We start from the raw sequence: 12,970 nt of genomic DNA on the forward strand, positions 1-12,970 counted from the left end.
GTAAAAAACTACTAAAGGCGACGAAACACGTGTTGGCTTGGGAACCATTTTGAAGACTGTGAAATACATTCTGAGAAAAGAATATTAAACCGAAGAAACTCAAAAGAAAGAGACGAAGATCTACTTGTGTTATTTGTTTATGTATATTCTAACTGTTTTGACCTTGATTTTACGTGTGCTTGGGTACCCTTATCTTGATTCTATGTGGTCTGACCGCAGTTTTTAGGGAGGCTGGTGGTTCTCCCCTACCCTCTAGCACCGTCACTGATTTATGAAGTTTACAGATATCAGGTGTACTCACCATAAGCGCCTATCATCTATTATAAATACCACTGTGCAAAACGTTAACGCCCCGAGATATTGCTTTGTGTGAGATGGTAGGAGGTGGGACTTTTGGTAGTTCACCGTGAAGCCTAGCTGGTGGAGCAGTTGGATGGTGCTGTTGGTATGTTGCACACATTGGTTGTAGGACGCGGCTTTTATGAGCCAGTCGTCTAAGTAAGGGAAGACGTGAATATGTTGACGTCTGAGGTGTGCTGCTACAACTGCTAGGCATTTGGTAAACACCCGTGGTGCGGTGGTGACCCCGAAGGGGAGAACTGTGAACTGGTAATGTTGACCGTCCACCAAAAACCTGAGGTACTTCCTGTGAGAAGGGTGTATTGGAATGTGAAAGTATGCGTCTTTCAGATCCAAGGTAGTGAGAAAGTCTCCTTGAGAGAGGAGCGGGAGGACTTGTTGTAGGGTGACCATGTGAAAATGGTCTGAATGTATGTATGCATTTAGAGGCCGGAGGTCCAGAATGGGCCTCAGGGTCCCATCTTTCTTTGGTATCAGGAAATACAGAGAGTAGACCCCTAGATTTTGCTGATTGACGGGGACCTGCTCTATAGCGTGTTTTTGGAGGAGGGAGAGCACCTCCTGTTTGAGCAGTGTGGAATGTTCTTGAGACATTGGACGGTGCCTTGGTGGGATGTTGGGTGGGGTAGATGATAGCTCGAGACAGTACCCTGACCGAATAATTTGGGTCACCCATTTGTCCGATGTTATGGATTCCCATGCGTGGATAAAGTTTTGTAGTCTGCCCCCGACCGGAGTGGGATGGTCTGGGGGGAGCGGAGGGAAGTCATTGTGCGGGCGGGGTGGCAGAACGGGTGGTGTTAGTTTTGCCCCTGCCCTTATTGTTCTTGCCTCTGTATCCACCCCTTTGGTAGCCCTTTGAGAAGGTATTTTGAGGAGGGGACTTGTAGGAGGTAGAGGCGCTATCGGTGGAGTAGCCTCTGCCTGTGCTACGAAAGGATGAGCGCCGAAAGGAGCGTTTAGGGGTCTGTGATTGTAATGCCCCCATTGACTTTGCTGTGTCTGTGTCCTTTTTCATTTTTTCTAATGCTTCGTCTACCTTTGGCCCGAAGAGATTTTGTTGGTCAAAGGGGTGATTTAGTATGGATGCCTGGACTTCTGGCTTGAACCCTGAGATCCTGAGCCAGGCATGACGACGAAGCAGGACACTAGTATTTATGGCTCTAGAAGCAGTGTCGGCTGCATCAAGGGCACATTTAATGGAGGTGTTAGTAATTAGCTTTCCCTCATGTATCAGGTCATGAGCTTTACGTTTGTGTTTTTCCGGGAGGTGCTGCATAAGAGCCTCAAGCTCATCGCAGTGTGATCTGTCATAACGCGCAAGCAGCGCTTGTGTATTCGCAATGCGCCAGATGTTCGTGGCTTGCGAGGCGGTGCGTTTACCAGACGCATCTAGAAGTTTGGATTCCTTATCTGGCGGTGGGGCCTCGCCTGAGGACTGGGAGTTAGACCGCTTTCTAGCTGTGGACACAACTAGGGAATCTAAGGGAGCAGGGCCCTTAATGTATGTAGGGTCTGTGGGTGCCGCCTTGTACTTTTTTTCTATTCTAGGGTTTAAGACCCTGGCCCTGACAGGGTCTTTGAACACCTCTGCAGCATGCTTGGTGACACCCTTAAGCATGGGCAAGATAGCTGTGGACTTATCCTGAATATCAAATGTATCCAGTAAGAAGTCGTCTTCCACTGGTTCACTATGCATTTCCACCCCATGGTAGTGTGCTGCTCTCTGCACTAAGTGGTGAAACCCTAGTGAGTCCTCTGGGGGAGATGGCCTGGATGGGTAGAGGTCGTCCTGAGGCACATCCGGTATGTCAGGGTTTTGGTAATCTTCCCATGGGTCTGGGGTCCCCGGTGGAGTGGGGTCCATTGGGGCGTCCGCCGGGTCATAATCTGGATCCCCGTAATCCGGATCTGGGGACGTGGTCAGGGAATGATGAGGCAAGGGTGGCGGAGACCTGGGAGGGGGAGGAGGTGGAAGAGGTGGAGGAGGAGGAGGAGGAGGTAGTGGGGAGGGCACTCTGAGAGGAGATGTGGCAGAGTCCTTCCGCTTGGGCGGTGGAGGAGGAGCTGGCGTGTCAAAACGTCTTTTCTTGACAGCTAAAGTCAATAGCCCAGTCTTTGGATCCTTAGATAAGGTCTTTTGATAAGGATCTGGTGTAAAAAGGTCCAGTGGTGCCGAATCGTCCGCTGGCGCCGATGTTTTCGGAGCCGAGGATTTTGGTGGTTTCTCTGCGCCATGCCTTTTTGGAACCTCCGGTTTTTTCGGCGTCGAGGTAGTCTTCGGCGCCGGTATCGTCGGTGCCGAGGGATTTGTGTTTGTGTTTTGTCGGCACCGAGAGTCCAGGCTTCGGCACCGGTGGCTTCGGAGTCGAGCTGGGCGTCACTTTCTTCGGTGCCGAACGGTGTTTATCGGCACCAGGCGTCGGCTGGCTCGAGCCCGAGCTGCCGTGAGACTTGTGAGGCTTCGACACCGGGCCCGAAGGTGGGGTGATAGAAGCTGCGTGCTTGGTTTTACCCAGGCCTGCAGGCGAGGGTGTAACCTGAGTCTCTTTGGTTTTGGGCGTGGGGGTGGGAGGGGGTAGAGTACTCACGACCCTCTGCGCCGGTGTGATGTCCTCCACGTCGGAGTCGTCGGCCTTGGAAGCGCTGACGACGTCTTCCTCCTGCTCGGTGTGTTGTTGCCCCGAAGCTCCGGTGTCGTCTCCGAAGATGTCCGGTGGAGTCGCGGTCGATGAGTGCGCCATGGTGCGTCGAGCTCTTCGATCCCGGATGGTCTTTTTTGATCGAAAAGACTTACAGGCGGGGCAGTCTCTAGCCTCGTGTTCTGGGGAGAGGCAAAGGTTACACACCTGATGGAGGTCGGTGTGGGGAAATTTAGACCCACATTTTGGGCACTTTTTGAACGGAGTCCTTTCCATTGGCCGGGACCGGAGTCGAGGAGGGCCTGAAGGCCGGTGCCGATGTGCGGAATGGAGAAAAGTGCTGCTTCGAGAGATGAAGATTGATGAAGAAACTCGAAGAACGAGGATTTTCCGTCGAGGCTGGAACCGTAGCAGTTCGAAGCCGGAGCACGAAGTATCACATCCGAGCCCGATGGCGGAAAAAAACAATCTGAGGATGGAGCCGAAGCCCATGCGCAGTACGGACCGAAGGAGGAGTCACCGAACTCGTGACTTCCAAAGACTGTCCAAAGAACAAAAACAAACTGCAAACATCCGGGCCCAACACCAGATGGCGATCTATGCTAAGTGTACAATCTTCAGCTCATATGCCTCGAACACATATTTCCTAACTGAGGGTTTCAACAGCTCTACCTCTTCCCTAGATAGTTTTGCCCTTCCCATAAAATGGGCCCTTACCCATTTATAGTCCCCTCTACAAATGTCCTCAGGGATGGTAAACAACTCCCTCCTTCCGAGGTTAGAGAGAGAGTCCCTTACATACCTAAACCAAGGTATTTTATGGACTTGATCAAGTACCATGCAATCAGTCATGATTAATCGATTCAGCTCCTTCCTGGACCAAATAGTAACTCAACTCAGCAAAGGGTGCAAGGCAATCTGGTCGCTTAAGTACCTGACCCCAACTCTTCATGTGCGCAGAAGGTCGAAGTACTCTGAGGCACACAGAGTAAGCCCCTGAGGAATTCATTTTTCTCCATCTGGAGCTCACGTGGCGCCAAAGGTACATTCAGAGGACACAGCATCAGTCAGCGCTGGGGGTGAGGCAAACACTGAATGTCAAATTGAAAGCCCTCAATGACTCGTAGCTTCGCTTCTAAAGCACAGCATTTACCAGTGATTCAGGTGAAGTTACAACTGCACAAACCAATCATGCCGCTCTGCTTGAGTGGGTCTGCTGTGTCAATTACTCTGCTCATGTAGTGAAAACCCATACTGAAGCCAACAAACCAGAGGAGCTTGTTGGCCTGGCTTGTGAAACAGGATCATGTTTCCATCCCTAACACTTCTACTTGACTTACAACTAATACATGTGTGTTTAGAAAGCAACAAATCCACTGCGCTTTTACTATCATTATTAGTCATTATACAACCCTCCTCAGCGTAACTCGCTAACAGACATAATATAGTTGTTAAACAGCACGCCACTGCACCACATCGCCCCCGTATAGCGCCGAGACTTAGAAGCCCGAATACCTCTACTGAAATTACAGAAGCTATATGCTCGCTAGTGTTGAGTGAAACCCGTGGCTCAGATGGTTTGCCGTCTGAATTTTATTGGAGATATTCAAATATTTTAGTTTCGAAGTCAAAAACATTATATGAGTCTGCAGCTACAGAAAACTGCTTGCCTCCTATGTTAAGGCAGGTTCTCCTTGTATTGATCCCTAAACCGGGCAAGGAGCCTGTGCAATAAGGATGTCTCACAGCACGCTTATTTGATTTAGGAAGCTTTATTATCACAGAGCTTCATAGGTTTCAGCCATAACGATAAACCTAGGTCTAACCGTCTCTCCTAGAATCTGACACACACATGGTGTTCCAGATTCTAGATTCATCAAGACACCACACATTTCCCTCCTTTAGAAACACAAAGCAAAATTAAAACAAGAACAATTTAAATACTTACACCTTACAACATATTCTTTACACAAACAAATTTGATCAATATTACCACTGCACCAACATAACATACATCAATTAACACAATCAAATAAAAATAATTACTTCTTACTTACATAATAATCCTTATATCTAACAGGCATTTGTCGTGACCTGTGCACACGGTCCTTTACCAACCCACTGACTTTTGGTGAAATAAACCTTCTCCAATTGGTGTTATTGTCAGACAATTTGGGTAATACAATATCCTCTGATCGAGATGCCTCTTTATTAGGCCACAAAAATTGTGGTATTTTAATCACCTTGGATAAACTCCACACATTTCCATCAGATAATTCAACCACCTGACGACCAACCCGAACTACTCTTAGTGGATGAGAATAACGCGATTCACCAGCTTTAACCAACCTACCTTTCTTCACACGAACCCAATCGTTGATTCTAACTGGAGAGATAACATCTTTATTCAAACCACTTTTATCCAACACATCCCTGTCATCCTTGTAAGTACCTATATCTCTCATCCAGCCTTGACTCAAGTTAGATATACATTTCCTCCCCCTCATCTTCTCAAAAGGCGACACATCACCCGTGCTCCTAGGAGTATTCCTGTAACTCCATAAGACTTCACTGATAGCTTGACTACAATTTTTCCCATTAGAAATTGCCAATTGTAACCCTTCCTTAAAAACTTTGATCCACCTTTCAACAATCCCGTTACTTTGAGGATAATATACAGAAGCACGTTTGTGACTAATCCCATGTCTCTCAAGAAAACTTTTCATTTCCATAGAAATCAACAGTACCCCATTATCTGTCACCAAAAATTCCGGAAAACTCTCCCTTTCAAATACCTTATTCAAAAATTTAATAACCACACTAGAAGTCACCTGAGGCACAATTTTAATTTCTGGCCATTGTGATAATTGATCAATTAATACAACAGCATACACTGGATTGTGACCTAAACAAATAGGACCAGCAATATCCAAAGACACACACTGCCAAACTCTAGTTGGCCTGGACACTGGTAGATGATCATACATCAAACCTTTTTGTGATTTATCACTTACACTACATTCTACACAATCCCTAACCTTGCGGTCAATGGCTTTATCCATGGCTGGCCACCAGAATTCACTCCTAATTCTACGTTTCATGCTTGTCATTCCCGGATGACCTTCATGGGCCATGTCTAAGATTGTTTGTTGTAACTCAACTGGGGCCACTAACTGTAAACCCCTCATTAAAATATCCTCTTTAAGAGACAACTCATGAGAAACTTGCCAAAATGGACGCACCCCTTCCGACACCTCGGCTTTCTTTGGCCATCTGGATTTGACATATTTAATCACTTCCCCTAGAACAACATCTTTCTCACACGCAACTCTCCACTCCTTCTCTTGAATACACCCATTAGACACCTCACAAATAGAAACCACCTTCTCCAAATCACTATCCTCTTCTACAACATTGTCATCCTCAACTGGCAACCGTGACAAGCAATCTGCCAAAATATTCCTCACCCCTGGAATATATTCAACATGAAAATGAAAATCTTGTAATTTATATTGCCATCTGGCAATCCTAGACGTAGCTTTACCACAACCTCTTGTTGTGAAAAGATCTACCAACGGACGATGATCAGATCTGACTTTAAATGTAGTACCATAGACATACTTCCGAAAATATTCTATCCCCCACCAACAGGCAAGCGTTTCTTTTTCCAAAGTAGAATACTTGCACTCTGCACCCTTCAATGGTCTTGATGCAAAACCAATGTTGACTAAATGACCATTCTGATTTTGCATTAACACTGCACCTAACCCAACATTGCTAGCATCAGAAACAATTATTGAATCATATGCAGTATTGAATGTGGCTAGAGCAGGTGCAGAAGAAATATCCCTTTTTAACATTTTAAACTCATTTTTACAATTGTCATCCCAAACAAAAAAAACATTTTTTTTAAATAAATTTCTCATATGCTCAGTTTTGTCAGCAAACAATGATATAAATTTAGCATAGTACTCAGCTAACCCTAAAAAGGATCTTAACTGATCTTTGTTCTGTGGATCCGGAGCTTGTTCAATAGCCCTGATTAAATTTTGTTTGGGCGACACCCCACGTTTGTCAATTGAATGCCCTAAATAATCAACTGACTTTACACCAAATTTACACTTTTCTTTAGTCAACGTTAACCCATTATCTTGGAGAATGCACAAAACCTTATGTAATATATCCGTATGTTCAGTGGGATTGGCAGCAAAAATTAAAATGTCGTCTTGGAAATACAACACATTATCCATGTCCTTGAACAACTTGTGCATTAATCTTTGAAATACAGAGGATGCAGATATTAGCCCGAATGGCATCCTCTTGTATCTAAACGCACCTTCAGATGTAATGAAGGACGTCAGATGTTTACTTTCCTCATGTAATGCAATCTGATGGTAAGCATTAGACAGATCCAAAGTAGAAAATATCGCTGCACCCTTCAATTTGGTGAACATCTCACCAATATTTGGTAACGGATGTCTATCCACCCACACGCTGTCATTTAGATCCCTCAAGTCCACACATAATCTGACTTTGCCATTAGGTTTGTGCACGACTACCACTGGACTTAACCACAAAGATGACTCTATCTCTTCTATGATATCCAAATCACAGAGCCTTTTAAGCTCCAGCTTAACAGCCTCTCTTAAATGTAACAGAACATTCCTAACCTTATGAACCTTAGGTACAGCATCATGTTTTAATAATATTTTATGCACAACATTTTTTAAAAGCCCCAACTTTGTTGTTGAAAACACACTAGGAAATCTTTTCTCCCACTCAGACGCAGGATCAATGTCGATCTGCCCAATCAAATCCGAATAGCCCCGAACCTGATCCGGATGATTAGGATCTAACGTAATCATCAGATCTCTTTGCTGAGGCCATCCCAAAAGGCACGAACCTTCCTTGGCAACATAGATTTTCGCAGTAATGGTTTTACCTTTGAATGAAAGAGTGGAAGTAAAATAACCAATTACATCAATGGGTTTCTTACCATAACCAACCAATTTGATATCAGGAGGTGATAGACACACATCAGGAAATTCTTTAATCCATTCATCCCCTATAAGTGTGTGTCTAGCACCCGAGTCAGCCATTACCCTCACATCTTTTCCTCCAATGGACACCGTACATAATGGAGCATCTTTCAAATTGCTATTAATTTCATAAACCGCTAACATAAATTCATCATCATTAATGGCATCATCAACTTCTTTTATATGCTCATCCTTCTGAGTCTTATGTTCAATACTTTTATTTCGTATCTTATTTTTGTTTCTGCACATCCTAGTATAATGCCCTTTTAATTTGCAATATCTGCACACTTGCCCAATAGCAGGACACCTTTTGTCGTTAGCCAAATGACCTGGTATACCACATTTAAAACATATATACTCTTTTTTCTCTTGCGTAGCTTGAGTTTTAAATTTCTCTTTGCTAGCTGTCGAATCCGCAGCATTGGTACTCTTGACTGCATTGATTTGTGATGCTTTTTGCTCAGCAAGCTCTTTTAAACCCAACTCCATATCTTCGAAGCGATGAGCAATATCCATAGCCTTATCCAAAGTCAAATCTTCAGCAGCAAGTAATTTTTCTTGAAGTTTCACATTGGCAACTTTATGCACCATTTGATCCCGCAGCATTTGATCATGAAATGAAGAATAGTTACATCTGGATGCCAAAATTCTTAAGTCATTTACAAATGTGTCTATAGATTCATTTATTAGTTGACCTCTGCTGAGAAATTTATGACGTGACACCACTTCATTGACTTTTTTTATGTAACGCTTATCCAATTTCGTAATACCTTCTTCATATACATCAACATCTTCTTCTGAGGATGAAATCCGATTTGAACACGGTGGCAGATGGCTTAAAACATGTCTTCCCTCTGCACCCAAACAATGTTTTAAAATGGCCAATTTCCTTTTATCAGTATTTGCTTCACCACCTATGGCTTCAATATAAGCCTCAAAACCCTCTTTCCAGCGTTTCCATTCCAACACTGGTTCACCAGGCGATGGTAAAAATGGAGTGGGAGCATTAAAACCCTCCATGTATAATAATGAATTTAGAGTACCAAGTATTCACTGGCATTTAGATTGTTACTTTTACGTGTAAATATGTCACTGTCACTTAATCACAGCTCAATTTGAAATTGTGCACACAAACTGTGTTCTGCGCAAACTTTTGATCCAAATGTACTTGCTGTGCACATCAGCGCTGTACACTTAACGTTACGTTAATGTATTCCTCAAAATAATAGCCGAGATACAGTTGCTGTGCACATCAGCGATGTACACATAACATTAAGCTTGAGAACAGCGCTTAAAATGGCCGTCACGTTGCGTGCAGATATCCCAAAGTATGGCCGCCAACTTCATGACCTCATCACGCAAGGACGCGCGCATGCGCAGTGATTCGCTCCAGTAGGAAAACGGGCAAATTAGTTAAAAATGACTATGCGTCTCACCAGACGTCTTGGAAGCACCGGATTTTCATCAAATGCCATCCGCTATGCCGCTCTTGCATCTGACTCAACACCAGCTCACTCCCTTCAAACGACGACAGTCACTTGATCCGCAACACGCAGGACTCCAGGTTTTTACGCTTCCTTATCTTCCGTTTGTTCTCCAATCGTCGCCAATGCAATAAGGATGTCTCACAGCACGCTTATTTGATTTAGGAAGCTTTATTATCACAGAGCTTCATAGGTTTCAGCCATAACGATAAACCTGGGTCTAACCGTCTCTCCTAGAATCTGACACACACATGGTGTTCCAGATTCTAGATTCATCAAGACACCACAGCCTGCCAACCTCGCTGCCTACAGGCCCTTGGAGATCCTAGAAAATTATTACAAACTGCCTCCTGCTCTTACTTCCACACATGGTCCATCCTGATCAAAATGGGTTTGTATCAGGGAAGAGCACTTCCTTAAATATTCACAAACTCTTTAGAGTCATGAAGGTTGCCCCAAAGCCTAACCTCAAGCAGCGTAACTGCTACAAGACCTGGAGAAACCTTTGGCTCCCTAGACTGGACTTACTTATTTGGACTCTTGAGACAGATCGGGTTTTGTAAGTGTATGTTGCAGCTCATTACACTGCTCTATACAAAACTAAATGTGAGGGTTACACTTGGACAACACATCTCAGACCCTATTGTCATTCTTGCGGTACTGGACAAGGCTGTTTAATGTCCTCTCTCCTTTTTGCCCTTGCTGTAGACCTTAGAGCAATTTGATTGTGCAGTGGAGGAAGCAACTGCAGCATCCCCCTTGAGGACAGAGTACATACTCTCTTTTTCATGCTAATCAAAAGCTCTGTTATCTACGGGAGGTGACCTCGGACCAGACGTACATTGCACATAAGGCACACAGTTAGGGCTAAAAGTAAACGGGCAGAAGTCGTTCGTTTCTCCTCATCCTACTATTCCAGAGATTGGGTTAGATCTAGGTGGGGGTTTCCTGAAATGGCACCATTGAACATTCTGATACTTAGGAGTCTGTATTGATCACAAAGAGCACTATCCAATTGATGACAACGTTACCAAAGTAGTATCGGATCTTTTCAGCACTGTGCATCCTGGAAAACTCTACTCCTTACAATAATAGGAAGAATTGCTCTTTCCAAAGTGATTATGCTCCCCCATTGTTGGACCTGTCAGCCTTAGGGTGGTCTCCCCCTACATTTTTGCCCTTGTGCCTCCCATTTTCACCATACCTTTTTGTTGGACTTAGGCCTCTGGGCGCCTCACCACTGCTAAACAGTGCTGAGGTGCAGGTTCTCCCCTAAAACATTGCGACGCTGGCATATCTGCCAAAAGCCCCTGCTACTGCAGTGAGGCTTAACCCTCCATAGGCTAGCATTGGGAACCCTCCTTATGGGATAATTTCTGACAGGCACCTAATAAGTCTGTCATGTTTGGTCTTGTTGGACTCGGGGAACCCTTTATGATATATGGGGTTTGGGCACTAATCCTTTAGCAATCCCACTTTTAGAAAGTAGATATTTTTCTGCCTACAATTAGTCTGGGCACTGCAGACTCCCCCCTCCGATCTACACACTGATAGCTGCCTGGGTTGGGAGGTGGGAGTAGTGATTCGCACCTTCTCCCCTTGAAGGAGCTGTGAATGGCTGCCCACTGGAGCCCTAACGTCCCTGTATCTCGTCACTGTGACAACCACGTCAGGGAAGGCAGGGAACATCCCAGAACTCCCTGGACTCTTCCAGAAACCCCCTGCCCCCAGACCCTTCCAGAGACTTCTACCACCTTCCAGTAACTAGACTGCAGAATATTAAGGGAGGGTCCTGGCCTTACATCTTTGTTACACTGCTGAACCTGGAAGAATCCCTGCTGGAGTGAGGACTGCTGCGCAGGAGGGTTGCCATTGGGAAGGAGGCTGACTGCTCCAAGGAACTGCTGCCACACAACCTGCTGAGCTGCCCTACTGTCTGCTGATCCTGCCCTGCGGGGGAGAGCTGGAATTAACATCTCCAGAGTGTCTCCACAACATTCAGAAGGACTGCCTTTTTTGGAACTGCACCCTTTTTGATTTAAAGGAAACTGCATCTGCAGCACTCACAAGGACAACCACGTCTTTCGTTGCTTGAAAACTGCCTCTGCGCTTTTAGACTGCCTCTGCGCTTCTGAACAGCCTCTGCACTCTAAACCCTGCCTCACGGAGCATGTGTGGTCCGCACCCCGTGTGCTGAAGGGGCGCTGTGTGCCTGGGAAATCACCGCCGCCGCCTGGGGACTGGATTGAGCTGAGAAGCGCTGCGCAAGGATTGAAGAGCTGTTGCGAAGGAGGACTGTGTGCCTTATCCAAATCACCCTGGGGCGCTCAGCCTGAGTGTCTGCACTCCCTTGGGGCATCGGGAACACTGTGCCCATCACCACTGCGGGCCCGAATGGGCAAATTCAACTGAAGTGCTCCTGAAGTCATCGCCGCAGCCCGGGCGAAAAGCACACCAGGACCGCTTTTGAGACCCCCCCCCGAAATCACCGTCATGGCCCAAGAGCCTCGGGAGACCTGTGCACAGCCCCTCTGACATCAGAGAGGGGCCGCGCTGGGATTGGTGACCGACGTGGAGCGTTGCCTGGCAACAGGGGCTCGTCCCAGCGCGAGACCGCGCTGAGACCGGAAAGGTCTTCCCCGCTCCTCGGCTACCCCAGCGCAATCAAGACCGAAAGCCCCAGGGCGGGGAGGAACTCCGGGATGGTGCCCGCTTCGCCTGGATCTCAGGTAACCCCTTTGCGTGTGCGCTGAGGCCCTGCCGGCCGTGTTGCCTGGCGGGGTGGGTGCTGAAAACTGTATGGGCGGAGGAGTGAGCATAGCTGCCGACTGCCTTAAATGTAAATGTAAATGTAAATTGATAGTTGTATAGCGCACTACTTACCCGCAAGGGTCTCAAGGCGCTTGTACGAATACCGCTGTGGAACCCATCCTGGCTTTCCCTGTGAGGCGTCCACTCCTGGGCACCCCCAAGGTGGAGGCCAGGCATCCTTAGCGTTGTGGGGGCCGTTGTGGAGATTAAGCAAGCTATTGCCCAGAGTTGCAGAGTGGGACCCCATGATTGGAATAGGCACCGAGGCGAGAATTATCATGTCCGTGGAATTTTTGAGCCCAAGACCCGCCGAGGCGGGGAATTGAACCCTGGTCCCGGGCTAGACCTCTGCATCAGGGTCTGCCGCTCTAATCATTGAGCCACACTTCTCCACAACCGCCGAGGCCTTTGTGTTGTGTCCCCTAAGCTCCAGAGACAGAGTGAAGTTGGGGGGGGGGGGGGCTGCCTCAGACTACTCGGACACTCTTCCTTTCCATGGTGATTATCCCGGGCCGCATCTGCATGGGAGAGAGTTGCGGTGCCGGGTCTTTCTAAACCTGACACGCCTGGCCTCCAAATAGGTCAGAATTGTGTCATCAGCAGTACAAACAGAGCGGAATTAGCACGCATTGTT

General features: G+C 46.5%; 1 protein-coding gene across 3 annotated transcripts in view; it reads right to left on the reverse strand.

Moving 5' to 3' along the window:
• The window catches only part of LOC146805541 (ATP-binding cassette sub-family C member 5-like), a 1,766,780-nt gene that overhangs the window by 1,147,160 nt on the left and 606,650 nt on the right, over positions 1 to 12,970 (reverse strand). The gene's annotated exons all lie outside the window — the stretch shown is intronic.

This window comes from Triturus cristatus, chromosome 8, assembly GCF_964204655.1.
Source record: "Triturus cristatus chromosome 8, aTriCri1.1, whole genome shotgun sequence".
NCBI classification, from domain to species: Eukaryota; Metazoa; Chordata; class Amphibia; order Caudata; family Salamandridae; genus Triturus; species Triturus cristatus.